Below are 21,441 nucleotides of genomic sequence, written 5' to 3'. Positions count from 1 at the left end.
ATAATAAATGAATTTTAAAGTTAATTTCCTTTGCTCGAATGAAATTAGACTGATCAATGTAATTACTTGTATCAGCCCCAGGAAATGGATTCTCCGACAATCCTGCTTTATTGACAGGAAAACAAACATCCAGTCGGCATTTTGCTAACGTGTTTGTCGAGGCAAGACATTCCACTGTTTACCTCTCATTGTGACGGAATTAACCCTCAGAAGCGCTCACACAAAACTAGCTCAACTAGCTCTGTTATTCTCTTAGAGAAGAAAAATAGAATATAACACTGACGTCACATTCTTGCCAGTTCCATAGAATGTGTCCTTCTCCCTGTAACACAGTCCGTGGATCCAGACTGTGTGCACACCCATCCCCAGACCCGTGATTTCACTTTTGTGGAAGTGATTTACTGTTTCATTTTGCGTTTCCCGGGGACTATGGGGATCGCTCGCGTGATTCAGGTTGATGCGAGGTTGAGGCTACGAGTTTGCTGTGAAACCACAGCTCTGGGGATGAGTGTGTACATAGCCTGGGTCCACGGGCAGACCAGCAAATGTTACATGGGGAGGGACACATTCTATGGAACTGGCAAGAGTGTGACGTCAGCGTTTATTCGATGTTCTTCTCTAAATGAGAAAATAACATGGTTTACTGTCTGCCGAGCTTGTTTTGTGAGGGCTTCTTCCGGCATAATTAGGACTCATTCCGTCATAAGTAGAGGCAAACAGTGGAATGTGTTTATCAATCTACCTTAAGATAGCCACTTACTGTACTACAAGGCATGTTCTATCATCTTGAAGGGATTCTTTGGGAATTTGGCCACGAGGCCCGTTATCTGCTTCCCCAGATCAACTTGTGGATAGCATTTTTATGTCTCTGTGTCCAGTGTGAAGGAAGTTAAATGTAGTTCCGCGAGCCAATGCTAACTAGCGTTAACGCAATGACTGGAAGTCTATGGGTATTCTGCTAGCATGCCTCATTGCCAGAATCGCGAAGTATCCCTTTAGGTTGAATGGATATACCTTTTCAGTATGTGGCTACTGTAGGTAGATCAATAGATAGGCCCTAGATGTGCAGATACAGTATATATAACGCCCATTCATATTTATACTTCAATGGCGTTTCTTTCCTTCTCGGTAATGCTGCCATGTTTGTTTGTTTGTTTGTTTGTCCTTTATTTTACTATTTTACAAGTCAGTTAAGAACAAATTCTTATTTTCAATGACGGCCTAGGAACAGTGGGTTAACTGCCTGTTCAGGGGCAGAACGACAGATGTTGTACCTTGTCAGCTCGGGGGTTTGAACTTGCAACCTTCTGGTTACTAGTCCAACGCTCTAACCACTAGGCTACCCTGCCGTCCCATGGTTCCCAGGGGCAGGAGCTCAACAGACAAAAATCAGATTCAACACACAAAAGAAAGGCATTTAGGGGAGAATGGAAGAAAATAGTAATTGCGATGGAAAAAGTCCCCTAGGCATGAGGTTGAATTGAATTGGAGCGTTTTTGGATGCAAGTCATGTGATGTCTAATTCGAATCTTACTTATTAATGTGCTTGTATTTTTCCATTTCTCCCTCTTTCGCTCATTCTTTCCTCGAGGTAAAATGGGAAGCACATCTAAATCAAGTCCTGTACCAGGAAAAAAATCAGATACTATTTAGTTTGTCATGTAGAATGAAAGCCCTCTGTCAGTATCTGCTCATGTAAATATAATGGATACTGTCATTGGGGTAATGGTTTTATGTTATTCCCGCTGGTAAAATCGCCACCACACGCATGCAGGCATGCACACATGTACAGGCACACGCACACACACACACACACACACACACACACACACACACACACACACACACACACACACACACACACACACACACACACACACACACACACACACACACACACACACACACACACACACGTACACACACAATTGCACTACAACTGCTAAAGCCTCCACTGAATGCACGCAAATGAGAATCAGTCGTTATCAGTCGTTATTTTCATTATAGTTTCGTTTTAGAAATTAGAAATGTGTGCGACTGTTTGAGTTTGTGTGCACAATTATTATTTATATAAACTCAGCAAAAAAATAAACGTCCTCTCACTGTCAACTGCGTTTATTTTCAGCAAACTTAACATGTGTAAATATTTGCATGAACATAACCAGATTCAACAACTGAGACATAAACTGAACAAGTTCCACAGACATGTGACTAACAGAAATGTAATAATGTGTCCCTGAACAAAGGGGGGTTCAAAATCAAAAGTAACAGTCAGTATCTGGTGTGGCCACTAGCTGCATTAAGTACTGCAGTGCATCTCCTCCTCATGGACTGCACCAGATTTACCCGTTCATGCTGTGAGATGTTATCCCACCCTTCCACCAAGGCACCTGCAAGTTCCCGGACATTTCTGGGGGGAATGGCCCTAGCCCTCACCCTCCGATCCAACAGGTCCCAGACGTGCTCAATGGGATTGAGATCCGGGCTCTTCGCTGGCCATGGCAGAACACTCACATTCCTGTGCAGGAAATCACACACAGAACGATCTGTATGGCTGGTGGCATTGTCATGCTGGAGGGTCATGTCAGGATGTGCCTGCGGGAAGGGTACCACATGAGGGAGGAGGATGTCTTCCCTGTAACACACAGTGTTGAGATTGCCTGCAATGACAACAAGCTCAGTCCGATGATGCTGTGACACACCGCCCCAGACCATGACGGGCCCTCCACCTCCAAATCGATCCCGCTCCAGAGTACAGGCCTCGGTGTAACGCAGAATCCGACCATCACCCCTGGTGAGACTCGTCAGTGAAGAGCACTCGTCAGTGAAGAGCACTTTTTGCCAGTCCTGTCTGGTCCAGCGACGGTGGGTTTGTGCCCATAGGCGACGTTGTCTGATGAGGACCTGCCTTAAAACAGGCTTTCAAGCCCTCAGTCCAGCCTCTCTCAGCCTTTTGCAGACAGTTTGAGCACTGATGGAGGGATTGTGAGTTCCTGGTTACACGTGGTCTGCCACTGCGAGAACGATCAGCTGTCCGTCCTGTCTCCCTGTAGAACTGTCTTAGGTGTCTCACAGTACAGAAATGGCAATTTATTGCCCTGGCCACATCTGCCGTCCTAATGCATCCTTGCAGCATGCCTAAGGCACGTTCACGCAGATGAGCAGGGACCCTGGGAATATTTCTTTTGGTGTTTTTTGTTGTCAGTAGAAAGGCCTCTTTAGTGTCCTAAGTTTTCATAACTGTGACCTTAATTGCCTACCGTCTATGTTAGTGTGTTAGTGTGTTAACGACCGTTCCACAGGTGCATGTTCATTCATTGTTTGTGGTTCATTGAACAGGCATGGGAAACAGTATTTGAACCCTTTACAACCTGTGAAGTTATTTGGATTTTTACGAATGATCTTTGATAGTTTATTTTGCTGAGTTTACGTGCGGTAAAAACACTACAGCTCCATGAACATTTCTCAGCATCTTGAGACTTCTATCTTGCTCCTCAGATAAACAGTTTAAGAGCAGATTAAAAAAGAACAGGTAGGTTTTTACACCCAAGCCCCTTAACTTGGTAGCTTCCTCATTGCCTCTGACTTATAGAAACATCCTCACAAATCGTCACGTTATTGCCCATGTTTTCATTGTGTTTTCATTCCCACTAGAAAATAACATTTCCTCCAACATGCTATAAAGGGTTTTAATATCCCACGTTGTTCATAAACTCCAATAGAGAGAGAGAGAGAGAGAGAGAGAAAGAGAGAGAGAGAGAGCTTTACCGTTTTCTCCACAGCTCTTGATAATATAATACCAGGGTTCCTAGAGGACTACTTTTAGATCTGGTTCAATGGGGCCATACAGTAAAGTACATGTTACAGTACATGTTACAGTACATGTTAGGTTTTAGTTGCCAGTCAAACTGGCTGTCCATAAGGTTTTCACCTGCTTTGCCCACTTGTTTAGTGGAACAGGCTGGGTAATACCAGACATATAGTGGCTACCCCACATTGGCACGGGCACATTTCTTTGGTTTTGTCTGGTTCATTTCAATCAGGAAGAGGAGTGTCAGGATATAACAGCCTCATTCCTACACTCATCCTCATCTGAGTCCAATCCAAACCACACGCGCACTCACACCAACACACACACACACACACATACCTCTCTCCCCCTCAATCCAGTGTGGTTTATTTGTCAAACTGACAGCTGGACTCCCAGGCTGAGATAGTTGGCCAAACAGACTCCCTCCCTGGGTTTAGTCTGAGCCAGAACATCCTGAGAAACACAGACAGACTGGCTGAGGCGCTCTAGTTGGACTCTGTGTGTGTGTGTGTGTGTGTGTGTGTGTGTGTGTGTGTGTGTGTGTGTGCGCGTGCGCACGCATGCTCGCGTGTGTTTATGTGTGTGCGTTCCCACCATATGACACCACAGGTCCAGCCTCTCACCAGCTTGCTTGGCATGGACAGGCCTTGGCTGGAAGAGGTTTGTTTTGTCAGACATCCAGTTCGACATCAAACATGAATACACCCTCCTCCTCTGCTCTCCTCTCGTCTTTTTCTCTCCCCCCTCTATACGTCCATCCCTCCATCCTCAGCCAGCTGCTCCTTAGACATCTGTTTTACCAGGTGAGATTCCAAAGGTGTTTCCTCCTGTGGGCTGGAAAGAGAGCCTCCTGCTGTCCTTATAGCCATCTGTGTGTGTCTGTGGGAAAAAGAGGAAGAGCAACAGGCGGAATTTAAAGGAAAGGATTGTACATGTAGGAAATTATACCAGATGAATTAGTTGTCATACCCAAGAATACTCAAGTCTGTAATTGCTGCCAAAGGTGCTTCAACAAAAGTACTCAGTAAAGGGTCTGAGTACTTATGTAAATGTCATATTTCAGTTTTCTAAAAACCTGTTTTTGCATTGTTATTATGGACTATTGTGTGTAGATTGATGAGGGGGGAAAAATAATTGAATTAGAATAAGGCAGTGAACTCAACAAAATGTGGAAACAGTCAAGGGGTCTGAATACTTTCCGAATGCACTGTATGTTGGCCTTCCCCTCTATGATCACTTCTCTAGCCAGGTTAGTGTCTCCACAAGCTCCAATCAAGGCACAGTATACCCCTGGCTAAATTTCTATTGTTCAGTGGCCAGCCAGTTAAGGCACATACCCCACTGTAGGATTCTGCTGATGCAGTGTCTTCACCCCTCCCACTTCCTTTTCCCCTCTCACTCGTTCTGTCCCCATTTTCTCTCTACTCTGCATTCCTCCTCCTCACTGTGGCCTGATGGACTCCGAGTATGAGTGGAGGGAGGGAATGGATGAAGAGAGAGGGGGGAGAGAAGAGTGGACGGAGTGGCGGAATGGGTGGGGTGGGGTGGGGGCTAAATGGTGAGGAAAGTGCAGTAGCCACACATTCGCCCCTCTGTCTCTCTGCCCTGGAAGAGTCAGCGTGTGAAAAGCCTCTAGGAGCAGCTAAGAAAACTCATTCATGCATCCATCCCTCTCTGATTTCACAATTCAATCAATCCTATATAATCAACGAGCCAGAAAGAGAGGGAAAGAGAGAGAAATAGAGAGAGAAACATTGCTTTCTCCACCATTATAATGGCTGCGTTCTCTCCATTCTTTCCTCCCAGAGCAGAGGAGAGAGAATGAGGGGAGTCAGACCATTGTTACCTACAGGGAGAATAGGCTTCCTAATTTACCATAAGCCTCTACTATTCAGTCCCAGGCTCCTTTAACCACTGTGTCCCGCTAAGGCAATAATTGGAAAAGTCATTCCCTGCTTAACGCCCATTAATTAGTTCCTTTCACTAATAGAGAGAAGGGTATTGTATTGCTCTCGCCCTCCTCACCCAGAGCCCGCACACAGGCCACATATTAGTCTGTATCACACACACATGCTTGTGTGTGTGTGAGTGTGTGTGTGTGTGCATTTGCGTGTGTGTGCTTATAACTGTTTGTTTATCTGCGGGAACTAGCAACATGCCATTGCCACTCTCTCGCCTCTCTGGTTGCAGTGACCTGATGGATTTTGTTTTACATTTTTATTTCGCCTTTATTTAACCAGGTAGGCCAGTTGAGAACAAGTTCTCATTTACAAATGGGACCTGGCCAAGATAAAGCAAAGCAGTGCGACAAAAACAACAACATAGAGTTACACATAAACAAACGTACAGTCAATAACACAATAGAAAAAAAATCTATGTACAGTGTGTGCAAATGTAGAAGATTAGGGAGGTAAGGCAATAAATAGGCCATAGAGGCAAAATAATTACAATTTAGTATTAACACTGGAGTGATAGATGTGCAGATGATGATGTGCAAGTAGAGATACTGGGGTGCAAAAGAGCAAGGAGATAAATAACAATATGGGGATGAGGTAGTTGGGTGTGCTATTTACAGATTGGCTGTGTACAGGTACAGTGATCGGAAAGCTGCTCTGACAGCTGATGCTTAAAGTTAGTGAGGGAGATTTAAGTCTACAGCTTCAGTGATTTTTGTCATTCGTTCCAGTCATTGGCAGCAGAGAACTGGAAGGAAAGGCGGACCTGCTGGAGCGCGTGCTACGGGTGAGTGTTGCTATGGTGACCAGCGAGCTGAGATAAGGCAGGGCTTTACCTAGCAAGACTTATAGATGATCTGGAGCCAGTGGGTGTGGCAACGAATATGTAGAGAGGGCCAGCCAACGAGAGCATACAGGTCGCAGTGGTGGGTAGTATATGGGGCATAGGTTACAAAACGGATGGCACTGTGAGACTACATCCAGTTTGCTGAGTAGAGTGTTGGAGGCTATTTTGTAAATTACGTTGCCGAAGTCAAGGATTGGTAGGATGGTCAGTTTTACGAGGGTATATTTCATGCAGCGAAGGAGGCATTGCTGGGAAATAGGAAGCCAATTCTAGATTTAATTTTGGATTGGAGATGCTTAATGTGAGTCTGGAAGGAGAATTTACAGTCTAACCAGACACCTAGGTATTTGTAGTTGTGCACATATTCTAAGTCGGAAGAGTCCAGAGTAGTGATGCTAGTCGTGTGGGCGGGTGCGGGCAGCAATTGGTTTAAGAGCGTGCATTTAGTTTTACTAGCATTTAAATGCAGTTGGAGACCACGGAAGGAGTGTTTAATGGCGTTGAAGCTTGTTTGGAGGTTTGTTAACCTCTCTGGGATATGTGGGACGCCAAAAGCCAGAGAAAATGCAGAGCGCCAGATTCAAATAAATTACTATAAAAATCAAACTTTCATGAAATCACACATGTAAGATACCAAATTAAAGCTACACTTGTTGTGAATCCAGCCAACATGTCAGATTTCAAAAAGGCATTTTGGCGAAAGCTAACGATGCTATTATCTGAGGATAGCACTTCCGTAAACAAAAGAGAGACGTGATACAAAACGCAGAAATAAAAATATAAATCAGGCCTTACCTTTGACGAGCTTCTTCTGTTGGCACTCCAATATGTCCCATAAACATCACAAATGGTCCTTTTGTTCGATTAATTCCGTCGATATACAGTGCCTTGCGAAAGTATTCGGCCCCCTTGAACTTTGCGACCTGTTGCCACATTTCAGGCTTCAAACATAAAGATATAAAACTGTATTTCTTTGTGAAGAATCAACAACAAGTGGGACACAATCATGAAGTGGAACGACATTTATTGGATATTTCAAACTTTTTGAACAAAAACTGAAAAATTGGGCGTGCAAAATTATTCAGCCCCTTTACTTTCAGTGCAGCAAACTCTCTCCAGAAGTTCAGTGAGGATCTCTGAATGATCCCTCGGGGGGCCCTCGGCAAGTTGCTGCAGGGGGTGCCGAGCTGTTGGCCGGGGTAGGGGTAGCCAGGTGGAAAGCATGGCCAGCCGTAGAAAAATGCTTATTGAAATGATCGATTATCGTAGATTTATCAGTGGTGACTGTGTTTCCTAGCCTCAGTGCAGTGGGCAGCTGGGAAGGAGGTGCTCTTATTCTCCATGGACTTTACAGTGTCCCAAAAAATGATAGTATCTGTAACTCCACCTGCTTGTTGGGCTTTACTCTGTTGTTTCTGCTACTTTAGTGTAGAGGTTGGTACATATCTAGCAGTTTCTTGTGAGCGTGTAGGTGCGTGCGTGCACATGTGTTTCTGGAGGGGCTGCAGATCCTGATTCTTCGTGGTTTGAATGTCAAGTCCCTTTGAACACCAGGCAGACCACAGTACCTAATTGTCACAGTTATGACAGGCCAGATCATTGGTATGTGCACATCAGGACTAACTGTAGGTTGTAGTACCAAGGAAACTGCATCTCCACTTCTTCTTTCATAAATACTTGTTGTTGGGAGACCCTAAAACAACACAAAGCACTGAGAAGGAGAAAGAAAGAGAGAGAAGGAGAAAGAAATTCGTAGACGTGAGAGTGTCATTTCATAAATCGCGCCACTTTTTAAGACTTTCCAAAGGATTACTCCCCCTCCCCCCACAATAATAATTATGTTTTGCATGTCTGTACAAGTTTAAATATAATTTGACAAATATTTCTTTGTCCTAATATAAAAGTAGGAAATGGGACGTTTTCTTTTGAAAATATCTAAAGAGATATCCTTTCTTATACTATTTTCCCACACAAAAAGGGGTCTTTTATAGAAAATCCTTTAAATGGTTTGAGGTTTTTACAGATTATATACAAAGCTGTAAACTATTTCCAAGTCCAAATAAGTTTTCCTTTTTCATTTGTCATTTAATCCACTATTTTGTTCCATAGATGGCTTATTGGGTTGTGAGGATTGCAAAGAAGGCAATATTATTGTATTGTGTATGCTTGTGTCTGTGTCTGCGTGTGTGTGGTTTTGTGTGTTTGTGTGTGTTTTTTTTTGCGTGTGGCTTTGTGTGTGTGCGCAAGCGTGTGAGTACCTTCATGCTTATTCACCCACATTTCAAACCTCAACTCAAACAATAACACACGGCCAATGTTGGAACCACTCCCTGACCAATGCCGGCTGTAGATGGCAATGTTGTTCTTTGGACGTTGCAGGCGACTCTGGCAATATATTGTATGTTCTGTATTACCAAATCCAGGCAATAGTGGTTGTGGAACATGTCTGGATCAAATGCACCAGTCATGTTATGACTTGTCTGTGGCACTGTTTAGTTAGTAGGACTCTGACGTTTAGTGAATAAGGTTTGACAGATCTTGTCCAATGGGAGAAGGTTTAGCTGGGGTCATGACCCCAGGTGCCAGTGTGATCTCCAGTGGTTCAGACAGCAGTATACGTCACAACCTCCCTCCATAAAACAGAACACACGTCTCATTGAGATGTAGTGGAGTTTGACTTCTCCCAGTCTCCAACTGGCTTTTCATTTCCCCTTTACTTACTGGTGTGTGTGTGGTTGTGTGCGGGTGTGTGCTTGTGTGTACTTATGCGCGCATGTGTGTGTGTTCCCATAGGGCGGCACACAATTGGCCCAGCGTCGTCCGGGTTAGGGTTCGGCAGGGGTAGGCCGTCATTGTAAATAAGAATGTGTTTTTATCTGACTTGCCTAGTTAATAAAAAAGTGTGTGTGTGCGTGTCTGCATTTGTTGTGGGAAGATACATAATGGTGTAGAGTGTGTACCTACTACAGTACGTACAGTGCCTTCTGAAACTACACCCTTTGACTTATTCCACGTGTTTCTTTTTGTTACAGCCTAAATTCAAAATGGATGAAGTATATGTTATGTCTCGCCCATCCACACACACTACCCCATAGTGACAAAGTGAAAAGATGTTTTTAAGACATTTGTTTGTACATTTATTGAAAATGAAATAAAGAAATAGCAATACATGTTTAGAGTCTTTCTGGGAAAGTCTCTTAAGAGCTTTCCACAACTAGATTGTACAATATTTGCACATTATTCTTTTTTTAAAAATGATTCAAGCTCTGTCAAGTTGGTTGTTGATCATTGCTAGACAGCCATTTTCAAGTCTTGCCATAGATTTTCAAGACAATTTCAGTCAGAATTGTAAATAGACCACTCAGGAACATTCAATGTATTCTTGGTTGCAACTCCAGTGTGTACAGTGCCTTATGAAAGTATTCAGACCACTTGACCTTTTCCACATGTTTGTTACATTGCAGCCTTATTCTAAAATGGATTAAATACAAAAAGTCCTCAGCAATCTAAACATGTGATAGGAGTGCATTCAAAGCACAGGATTTTTAAATGTTTGCAAATGTATCAAAAATAAAAACAGAAATACCATATTTACATAAATATTTAGACCCTTTGCTATGAGACTCGAAATTGAGCTCAGTTGCATCCTGTTTCCATTGAGCATCCTTGAGATGTTTCTTCAACTTGATTGGAGTCCACCTGTTGTAAATTGAATTGAGGTCCCACAGTTGACAGTGCATGTCAGAGCAAAAACCATGAGGTCATGAGGTCGAAGGAATTGTCCGTAGAGCTCCGAGACAGGTCCCCAAGAACACAGTGGCCTCCATCATTCTTAACTGGAAGAAGTTTGTAACCATCAAGACTCTTCCTAGAGCTGGCCGCCCAGCCAAACTGAGCAATCGAGGGAGAAGGGCCTTGGTCAGGGAGGTAAGCAAGAACCAGATGGTCACTCTGACAGAGCTCTAGAGTTCCTCTGTGGAGAAGGGAAAACCTTCCAGAAGGACAACAATCAGGTCTTTATGGTAGAGGGGCCAGACTGAAGCCACTCCTCAGTAAAAGGAACATGACAGCCTGCTAGGAGTTTGCCAAAAAGCACCTATCGACTCTCAGACCATGAGAAACAAGATTCTCTGGTCTGATGAAACTCTTTGGCCTGATTGCCAAGCTTCACATCTGGAGGAAACCTGGCACCATCTCTACGGTGAAGCATGGTGGTGGCAGCATCATGTTGTGGGGATGTTTTTCAGCAGCAGGGACTGGGAGACTAGTCAGGATCGAGGCAAAGAGGAACCGAGCAAAGTACAGAGTGATCCTTGATTTTCAAAAACTTGCTGCAGAGCGCTCAGGACCTCAGGATGCAGCGAAGGTTCAACCTTCCAACAGGACAACAACCCTAAGCAGACAGCCAAGACAACGCAGGAGTGACTTCGGGACAAATCTTTGAACGTCCTTGAGTGGCTCAGCCAGAGCCCGGACTTGAACTCGATCAAACATCTCTGGAGAGAACTGAAAATAGCAGCAATGCTCACCATCAAACCTTGAGAGGATCTGCAGAGAAGAATGGGAGAAACTCCCCAAATACAGTTGTGCCAGGCTTGTAGCGTCATCCCCAAGAAGACTCGAGGCTGTAATCACTGCTGCCATATGTGCTTCAACAAAGTCCTGAGTAAATGGTGTGAATACTTATTCACATGTGTTTTTTCCCTTTTTTCATTTTTAATAAATGTGCCAAAAATTCTTAACTTTCCAAATGCACCGTTCATTTGGCCTAACAAAATGTGGAAAAAGTCAAGGGGTGTGAAAACTCTCTTAAAGCACTGTATGTGCCTACATTTATGTTTACACACCTCTCCTTGTTTGCTTCCTCTCTCCTTCTCTCTCAATCTGCCGTGGTGAGTATTGTGTGGGCTGAGCAGAGCTCAGAAGGCCTCTACTGGGGACAAACACACACACAGTGCTACAATCCTGTGCTCTGAATGCACTCCTATCACATGAAACAGAGACGTCCGGTGCTCCGTGAGCTTTTAGTTTCCAACAACAGCGCTAAACCCTGCAGGAGCTAGCTAGCCAACGCTAAACCCCCCCCAGGGCGAATTCTCCTCAGGAGTCCAAGCTGTCATCTCCACTAGCACTAGCTCAGCCCATAAAACCTCTTAGATGTTAAGTCCCCTATATAGGGGACTTTGAGCGATTCTGGAACGGTTCCGAACGACATTTCAGTGTACAGCAAGCTCTTTGAACGGCACAACATCAATTGCCTTTACGCTCCCTAAAACCACTAGTTGTCCCGATTCGTATGCGCTATTGCAAGCGCAGCTTCACAGACACATGAAATTGATTATTTCCATGTCAAGCATCATGTGACATATCTGGCCTATCCAGACAAAGAAGCGATTACCCGTGCAACTCACAGCTGCACATGCAAATAGTGCATATGAAACGGGAGAGTCTAGAGGATGCAACAATTAGTAGTCTCCTCTTGCCGTGGTCTTATCAGATGGATTTTTAGCTGCCGACAGGAAAAAATATAGAACTCATTTGTAGAATTGAAACAAGACCACTTTCTCTTGGTCACAGACGGGCGAAATCGCTTTGTGCCGAAGTTGTACCTCTTTGAATGGTGATTCAGCGCTGCTCAGAGAACATTTAGTAGAAAAGTCTGTCATCAGTTGTATGAAATGGTGACAACATTGTACTGTCACTAAGTATGATCATTTATTTTACATTTATAGGGCCAAATCTTACAGTAAGTCGTTTACAATTTGATTGAAATGCTTTTTAAATATAGTAAGTCATTTCAAGCCCTATTGCCCCACTTTTGTTGAATAGTAAACATTTATATATGATTTTTCATATTCTCATAATATTTGTACAATGTACTTGAGCATGTGTCCTCAGAAAGGTGTACACCTCGTCAAATTATAACTATTTTTTTACCAGAAAGGTGAGTTCCAGAACTTTCTAAAAAAACTATGCAGCGTTTCCAGTTATTGTTTATGGCCGTCTCATGAAAAATAATTACTTTTGGGTATGTCTATTTTAGGTGGAAATCTACATTTTGCCCTATCAATAATACACAGACAGTCAGACAGCGGGAGAAATAACACACCTGGATTGGACACAGTGTTCATTCATAAGGTCATGGATTCAATGTGTTTCAGTCTTTCTACGTACAAAACATCGTCGGGTCTATTTTAAGTGAGAGCAGGAAAGATGACACAATACTATATGAATTACATTGTTTTATATACAGCGAAAACAACGCTGTGCAAATACGATAGAAATGGAAATATCGCAGGAACATTTAGGAGCTGATCCCCCCCCCCCCGTCCTCTCTGCACCCAGAAGCAGTACAGAGAGCATCACTCCTCTATCCTATTCCTCCTCTCTATTATTCCACCTCCTCCCCTTTCCTCTCCCTTGTTTTCCCCGGAGAGCCGGCAGCACGATAGTTTCTCATTTGATTCAGTTTTGCCAGGCAGAGGGGAGCTCGGCTCACTGATAAGATCTCCTTATTACGCAGACAAGTTTTCAGTAATGAGGAGAGTTGCTTTGATCCGTCGACAAATAGGTCATTTAACCAGTGTCTGCGTTCTGACGAGAGACGTTACACTGTCTCACACATTCACACACACACCCCTTTGTCTCTAACAAGAGGAGAGGGAATGAGACAGAGAGAGAGAGAGAGAGGGGGAGGAAAACTGCTCTTGATTATTAGCGCCTTTCAAAATGAGTCCCTTTATCATTCATTACCCAGCGGAGGGCTGTGAGTGTGTAAGCACGTCTCACATGCCCAGTGACACACACACACACACACACACACTGACACACACACCCACCCACCGTGACACACCCACTCTGACACACACACCCACGGTGACACACAACTCACACAAAATACAGTGGAATCAAATGACTGTGATGTTTTTGACAGTGCCCCTTAGCGTTACACTGATGTTGTGTGAACGTTGTGGGAGGGGAAGGTAATTGGCTGGAATGACCAGGGAGACATGCGTTCAGCTGATTCTCCCCCAAGCAGGAGGACTTGGAAGCGGGTGGGAAATCAGGGGGCGGGAGGAACGGGGAAGAAATGAAGGAGTGCTATCACTTCTAACTGGGAAGGATTTATGCGCCGCTGCCAAAGCCAACGGATTGAAGTAATTACATTTTTTCATGCATGGTTTCTGTCCCTGAAATGGAGAGAAAGAGAGAGTGAGAGAGAAGGGGAGGCAGGAGAAACACAGTAGTTTAGCCGTGGAGAATGTTGGACTGGAAGCAGCAAATTAAGTTGGTAAGGTTTCCATCCTCCCACCCCGCCTTAATGCTTCAGCTAAATGAGCATGGAGGACAGTAGTTAGGGGAGGGAGAGTTCAACCCAGCTGCTAGTTACACCTATAGCCCTCTCTCCTCTGTTGTTGTTGTTTTGAGGATGGAAAGTCTTTGAAGTACAAGTAGCCAATCTGTAAAAAAACAGCTTGTTAATTACCATTGCCGTCAGCTTTCAAGTAATTCACTGCGTTGGAGCATAGGCCTTTGCGCAAGTACGCACGTGTGTGTGTGTGTGTGTGTGTGTGTGTGTGTTTGCTGTATGTAAGTAGTAGTTCCTCCAGAGAGGACTGTGAGTTTGTGTGGGGGACCATACTGTTACAACGCATTGAGAGTGGAGGGAGAGGAGGAGGAGGAGGAGGACGATGATGATCCTGGTGATGATGATGATGATGATGATGATGACAGGTTGTTATGGTGATGCTAGGATCAGTCTGGATGACAGCTGTCTGACACACTATGTCCTATTCCTTCCCTGGTTAGTCTCAGGCTATTCTCGCCCCGGGCCAGGATCCTAGTGGGTCAAAAGTACTGTCAAATTGGTACCGTGAGTGCTGAAAGATGGAGACAACTTTGTCTTTCACTTTACAACCACTCGCGGCTCGCTCCTGAAATAGTCACTGATTGGAGAAGAGGTGGTAGGATAGGAGGAGTGTGTGTGTGTGTGTGTGTGTGTGTGTGTGTGTGTGTGTGTGCGTGTGTGCGTGCGTGCGTGCGTGCGTGTGAAATAGTAGCACTAGCTCTCTTCCCTCTAATGGAAGGAAGTTGGAGGGCTGGCTAGCACCTTATGCGGGAGCTAAATTGACAGACCCCCTCAAATGGAGCCCAATTACTCTCCACTTCAGCCCAAATCACACTCCGTGCAATTAACTTAATGTACTTAATAGCTCTTCTGCTCTGGAATGTGTGGGTGGGTGGTTGGGTTCGTGTGTGTGTGTGTGTGTGTGTGTGTGTGTGTGTGTGTGTGTGTTTGCACAGTCATGTGTGTAGTATATCACCAGCTATTCTCTCCGTAGGTTCATCTTTGCTTTTCTCGCAGGTTGATGTTTATTGTCATGAGTCTTGCCCTCGAGGCAGAACTGAGCAGTTTACGCTAGATAGGCCAGCTGCGAAGTCAAAATGAGCTATATCGTAAAAATGAGCTTTTTGGTCTTCATTTAAGGTTAGGGTTAGGCATTAGGGCTAGCAGGGTGGTTAGGGTTAGATTTAAAATACGATTTTATGACTGTGTGGCTGTGCCAGCTAATCTCTACATGAGTCATCTCAATAAATTCAACCTGAATTTTCTCAGAAATGGTTTATTCTTAACCCATTCAAGTCCTTTTACTATATATGGGGCGGCAGGTAGCCTAGTGGTTGGAGCGTTGAGCCAGTAACCGAAAGGTTGCTGGATCGAATCCACGAGCTGACAAGGTTAAAAACCTGTCGTTCCGCCCCTGAACAAGGCAGTTAACCCACTGTTCCCCGGTAGGCTGTCATTGTAAATAAGAATTTGTTCTTAACTGATTTGCCTAGTTAAATAAAGGTTCAATAGAATAATAATATAGCATCATATAGACACGTGTGCTTGTGAGAGACGGGGACAGAAAGGGGGAGAATGTTGCAGGCCTCACTCGACTTATATTGAGATTTGCTTATGCTGTACAATATATGGATGTGTTTATATATTGTTTTCATATATATCGGTCCAGACAATTATTACGATTTGAATGTATAATGATCTGAGAAAAAGTCAAATAAGGCTGATAAAATGACTCCATTGAATGTGTTTATACTGCATGCACTCTAGGGGTATGCATGGGAGAGCGAGAGTGTGTGGATTGATTTAAATATGGTTTTTATATTTAGATACCGCTACAGACAATCTATAAAGTGCTTTCGGGAAAGTATTCAGAAGTTACGTTACAGCCTTATTCCAAAATGGATTAAATAAACATTTGTCCTCGTCACTCTACAGTCAGTAAACCATAATGGCAAAGCAAAAACAGGGTTTTAGACATTTTTGCAAATGTTTATAAAAAAAAATAGAAAATTGAAAATAACTTATTGGATTGGACGTGATTTGGAAAGGCACACACCTTTCTATATAAGGTCCCACAGTTAACAGTGCGTGTCAGAGCAAAAAATCAAGCCATGGGGTCGAAGTAATTGTCCTTAGAGCTCCGAGACAGGATTCTCTCGAGGCACAGATCAGGGAAGGGTACCAAAACATTACTGCAGCATTGACGGACCCCAAGAACACAGTAGCCTCTATCATTTTTAAATGGAAAAAGTTTGGAACCACCGAGACTCTTCTGAGAGCTGGTTGCCCGGCCAAACTGAGCAATCGGTGGAAAAGGCCCTTGGTCGGGGAGGTGACCAAGAACCTGATGGCCACTCTGATAGAGCTCCAGAGTTCCTGTGTGGAGATGGGAGAACCGTCCAGAAGGACAACCATCTCTGTAGCACTCCACCAATCAGGCCTTTATGGTAGAGGGGCCAGACATAACCCACTCCTCAGTAAAAGGCACATGACAGCCCACTTGGAGTTTGACAAAAGGCACCTAAAGGACTCTCAGACCATGAGAAACAAGATTCTCTGATCTGATGATACGAAGATTGAACTATTTGGCCTGATTGCCAAGCGTCTGGAGGAAACCTGGCACCATCCCTACGGTGAAGCATGGTGGTGGCAGCATCATGCTGTGGGGATGTTTTTCAGGGGCAGAGACTGGGAGACTAGTCAGGGTCGAGGGAAAAATGAACGGAGCAAAGTACAGAGAGATCCTTGATGAAAACCTGCTCCAGAGTGTTCAGGAGCTCAGATTGGAGCGAAGGTTCAATGACCCTAAGCACACAGCCAAGAAACCATAGGAGTGGCTTCGGGACAAGTCCTTGAATGGCCCAGCCAGAGCCCAGACTTGAATCCGATCGAACATATCTGGAGAGACCTGAATATAGCTGTGCAGCGACGCTCCCCATCCAACCTGACAGAGCTTCAGAGGATCAGCAGAGAAGAATGGGAGAAACTCACCAAATACAGGTGTGCTAAGCTTGTAGCGTCGTACCAAGAAGACTCGAGGCTGTAATCGCTGCCACAGGTGCTTCAACAAAGCCCAGAGTAAAGGGTCTGAATACTTATGTAAATGTGATATTTCCGTTTTGTTTTTAAATGTATATGTTTGCTAAAAGTGTTAAACAAATCAAAATATATTTCAGATTTGAGATTCTTCAAATTAGCCACCCTCTGCTTTGAAGACAGCTTTGCATACTCTTGGCATTCTGTCATCCAGCTTCACCAGGTAGTGGTGAAATGTATTTCAATTAACAGATGTGCATTGTCAAAAGTTAATTTGTGAAATTGATTTTCTTCTTAATCCGTTTAAGCCAATCAGTTGTGTTGTGACAAGGTAGGAGGTGGTACACAGAAGATAGCCCTATTTGGTAAAAGACCAAGTCCATATTATGGCAAGAACAGCTCAAAAAAAGCCAAGAGAAAAAACAGTCCATCATTACTTTAAGACATGGTCAGTCAATCCGGAAATGTAATGAACTTTGAAAGTTTCTTCAAGTGCAGTCGCAAAAACTATCAAGCGATATGATGAAACTGGCTCTCATGAGGACCGCCACAGGAATGGAAGACCCAGAGTTACCTCTGCTGCAGAGGATAAGTTCATTAGAGGTGCCAGCCTCAGAAATGGGCAATTAACTGCACCTCAGATTGCACCTTACGGAGTTCAAATAACAGACACATCTCCACATCAACAGTTCAGAGGAGAATCAGGCCTTCATGGTCCAATTGCTGCAAAGAAACCACTACTAAAGGATTCCAATAATAAGTAGTGACTAGCTGGGCCAAGAAACACGAGCAATGGACATTAGACAACTGGAAATTTGTCCTTTGGTCTGATGAGTCCAAATTTGAGTTTTTGGTTCCAACCGCCGAGTCTTTGTGAGACGCTGAGTAGGTGAACAGATGATATCCGCATGTGTGGTTACCACGGTGAAGCATAGAGGATGATGTGGGGGTGCTTTGCTGGTGACCCTGTCTATGATTTATTTAGAATTCAAGGCACACTTAACCATTATGGTTATCACAGCATTCTAGAGTGATATGTCATCCCATCTGGTTTGCGCTTAGTCCCACTATCATTTGCTTTTCAACAGGACAATGACCCAAAACACACCTCCAGGCTGTGTAAGGGCTATTTGACCAAGACGGAGGGAGATTGAGTGATGACCTGGCCTCCACAATTACCCAACTCAACCCAATTGTGATGATTTGGGATGAGTTGGACCGCAGAGCGAAGGAAAAGCAGCCAACAAGTGCTCAGCATATGTGGGAACTCATTCAAGACTGTTGGAAAAGCATTCCAGGTGACTACCTCATGAAGCTCGTTAAGAGAATGCAAAGCTTTCATCAAGGCAAAGGGTGGCTACTTTGAAGAATCTAAAATCTAAAATATATTTTGATTTGATTAACACTTTTTTGGTTACTACATGATTCCATATGTGTTATTTCATAGTTTTGATGTCTTCACTATTGTTCTACAATGTAGAAAATAGTACAAATAAAGAAAACGATATATACTGTGAGACACCTAAGACAGGGAGACAGGGCGGACAGCTGATCGTCTTCACAGTGGCAGACCACGTGTAACAACACATGCGCAGGATCGGTACGTCCGAACATTACACCTGTGGGACAGGTACAGGATGGCAACAACAACTTCCTGAGATACACCTTGAATGCACAATCCCTTCATCAGTGCTCAGACTGTCCGCAATAGGCTGAGAGAGGCTGGACTGAGGGCTTGTAGGCCTGTTGTAAGACAGGTCCTCACCAGACATCACCGGCAACAACGTCGCCTATGGGCACAAACCCACCGTCGCTGGACCAGACAGGACTGGCAAAAAGTGCTCTTCACTGACGAGTCACGGTTTTGTCTCACCAGGGGTGATGGTCAGATTTGCGTTTATTGTCGAAGGAATGAGCGTTACACTGAGGCCTGTACTCTGGAGAGGGATCGAGGTGGAGGGTCTGTCATGGTCTGGGCCGGTGTGTCACAGCATCATCGGACTGAGCTTGTTGTCATTGCAGGCAATCTCAATGCTGTGCGTTACAGGGAAGACATCCTCCTCCCTCATGTGGTACCCTTCCCGCAGGCTCATCCTGACATGACCCTCCAGCATGACAATGCCACCGGCCATACTGCTCGTTCTGTGCGTGATTTCCTGCAAGACAGGAAAGTCAGCGAAGAGCCCAGATCTCAATTCCATTGAGCACGTCTGGGACCTGTTGGATCGGAGGGTGAGGGTGAGGGCCATTCCTCACAGAAATGTCCGGGAACTTGCAGGTGCCTTGGTGGAAGAGTGGGGTAACATCACACAGCAAGAACGGGCAAATCTGGTGCAGTCCATGAGGAGGAGATGCACTGCCGTACTTAATGCAGCTGGTGGCCACACCATATACTAACTGTTACTTTTGATTTTGACCCCCCACCTTTGTTCAAGGACACATTATTCCATTATTGATTATTAATTACTAACATTATTCTGTTAGTCACATGTCTGTGGAACTTGTTCAGTTCATGTCTCAGTTGTTGAAGCTTGTTATGTTCATGCAAATATTTGTTGTTAACAAATATGTTAAGTTTGCTTGAAATAAATGCAGTTGACAGTGAGAGGACGTTTATATATATGGTTGGGACAATCTATATAACAAAAATGATTAAGATCTGATGATTCAAACATGTATTCACTTGAAATGTGTATTAAAAACTTGATCACATGTGTCCAAAGACTAATTAACTATCAGTAAGCGCAATGAACAACTGTATTAAAGGAAATTCTACATTTCCATTATGAACATGGAAGGGTTCATTTTTATTTTTTTTTACCTGGCAAGTCAATCACAGTCGGATGTGATGCAGCCTGGATTCAAACCAGGGACTACAGTGACTCTTCATGCACTGAGATGCAATGCCTTAGACCGCTCCCCAATCAGGGGGCCCAATTGGCTTGCTGCACACTCTACACAACAGCACCTACAGACAGTGAGCTCACTCTTACCAATGAGTTACAGTCAGTGTCAGAATGGGTCAATAAACTGGTATTAAACACATCTAAAACCAAAAGCACTGTATTTTGGTTCATTCTCTTAGACCTAAACCTCAACAGGAGTTGAAGAAGTTGAACTCCTAGGAGTAACATCGGATAGTCCGTTTTTATGGTCAGGTCATATCGACAAAGTTGCTCGGCCATGGAAACCCATTTCATGACGCTCCCGACGAACAGTTCTTGTGCTGATGTTGCTTCCAGAGGCAGTTTGGAACTCAGTAGTGAGTGTTGTAACCAAGGACAAACTATTTTTACGCAGTACGTGCTTCAGCACTCGGCGGTCAAGTTCCGTGAGATTGTGTGGCCTACTACTTCAGTGCTGAGCCGTTGTTGCTCCTAGACATTTCCACTTCACAATAACAGCACTTACAGTTGACCGGGGCATCTCTAGCAAGGCAGACATTGGATGAACATACTTGTTGGAGAGGTGGCATTCTATGACAGTGTCATGTTGAAAGTTTCTCAGCTCTTCAGTAAGGGTCATTCTACTGACAAAAGTGTGTCTATGGAGATTGCATGGCGGTGTGCTCGATTTTATACACCTGTCAGCAATGAGTGTGGCTGAAATAGCCAAATCCAGTCATTTGAAGGAGTGTCCACATACTTTTGTATATATAATGTACGTACCCCACCAGACACGACACTATGGGTTTCTTCACTGTTCCCAAAACAAAAAAAGATTGAATAAGTCGCTCAGTTATGTATAGAGCCATGTCATCGTGGAATGCTCTGCCATCAGTGGTTACTCTGGCAAAAAGCTAATTTAGCTTTAAGAAACTAATGGAAAAAAAACACACATTGTATCACAACTCCTCTCCTCTTCTAAAGGTCTAATTTAACTGTATATAATAGTATGATTATGTATATATGAATAGTGTGTAATATTTTTCTTGGTGTTTTTCCAATATATATCTCTTATTTTTCATATATATATGTTTTTTTAGATGTCATTTGTATTATTTATTTCTATTTGAATGTCCTTTCTCATGTATTTGTATGTTTTATGTGAACCACAGGAAGAGTATCTGCTGCATGTGCAGTAGCTAATGGGCATCCTAATAAACTAAATTAAACTTCCTTAATAACAGTGTTTACGAGAAGAGTTTGACATTTTCATTTTCTTATTTGTCTTTTTCGGCTCACGTTGTGACAGCGTTCGAGGCACAGTCCCCGTACGAGCTGTTTATTAAAACTCCAGCTGTCAAGCAGAAGAAAAATGCTCTTTGCAAATGTATGTTGATTTCTTTTTCTATCCACTGAAAGAAAGAGAAATATTGAATTTCCAGTTTGAAGTACCCCAGTTGTGCCAAAGAGAATGCGTTCTGCACCATTCTGTAGCACTAATGAAATTCACAGCTATAGCTGGGAGTGCTGAGTTATGATGGATGTGTTTGTTTGTGTGT

At 43.8% G+C, this 21,441-nt stretch overlaps 1 protein-coding gene across 2 annotated transcripts in view; it reads left to right on the top strand.

The window, feature by feature from the left end:
* LOC109908505 (cadherin-4) overlaps window positions 1–21,441 on the top strand; it is a 346,117-nt gene that overhangs the window by 274,673 nt on the left and 50,003 nt on the right. The window lies entirely within an intron of this gene.

This window comes from Oncorhynchus kisutch, linkage group LG17 (genome assembly GCF_002021735.2).
Source record: "Oncorhynchus kisutch isolate 150728-3 linkage group LG17, Okis_V2, whole genome shotgun sequence".
In the NCBI taxonomy this organism is placed as follows: Eukaryota; Metazoa; Chordata; class Actinopteri; order Salmoniformes; family Salmonidae; genus Oncorhynchus; species Oncorhynchus kisutch.
The sequence above is the reverse complement of the archived record's forward strand: the minus strand, read 5'-3'. Positions and strand labels throughout refer to the sequence as shown.